Genomic DNA, 669 nt, shown 5'->3' on the forward strand with positions numbered 1-669 from the left:
TTCCCTGTCTGATGTTTCCCTATCAAAAATAACGAGTTTTTCAATCCAGTGTGTCTGATTCTAAGTTGTGAAATAATTATCTCTTTTCTCCTGTTTCTTTCTGTTCTTCTCATTTGTCCAATCCTCTTTTGGATTTTATAAAACCACCTTCAGTCTTTTCTTCTTCCCATAACCTTTGCCACCTGTCTTTTGTTTTTTTGTTTAATTATACCCTTTATTCTTGTTATACTAAAACTAACATTAATATCTATCCTTACCTGATTGGTACTTTCCTTAGCCATCCTGTCTGCCATTTCATTCCCTTTAATCCCATGATGTGCTGGAACCCATATGAAAAATTTACAGTTTGCCCCATCATGTTGATTCTGTAAAGTGTTTGTTGTATATATCTGGTCTACTGTCTGATTATTTTGCAAACTGACTAATGAAGAACTAGAATTTGAACAAATGATTGATTTTAATGGTCTTGCCTCTTCCACCCATTGCCAAGTGTTGAAGACTTGCCACAAACAAACACCTGCTAGAGAATTTGAAACTAATGTTAAATCAATTGCTGACTCTGTATTATCCCTAAAATTATTTCTGGATCCGCTTCCATCATTTAGTATCATCTCATTAGAAATTCCCTCTAGTTTGTCTGTTCTGGACACAAAACGTTTTATTCAGTTC

This window comes from Poecilia latipinna, unplaced genomic scaffold, assembly GCF_001443285.1.
Source record: "Poecilia latipinna isolate Pla-1442-1.1 unplaced genomic scaffold, P_latipinna-1.0 Scaffold2498, whole genome shotgun sequence".
Classification (NCBI taxonomy): Eukaryota; Metazoa; Chordata; class Actinopteri; order Cyprinodontiformes; family Poeciliidae; genus Poecilia; species Poecilia latipinna.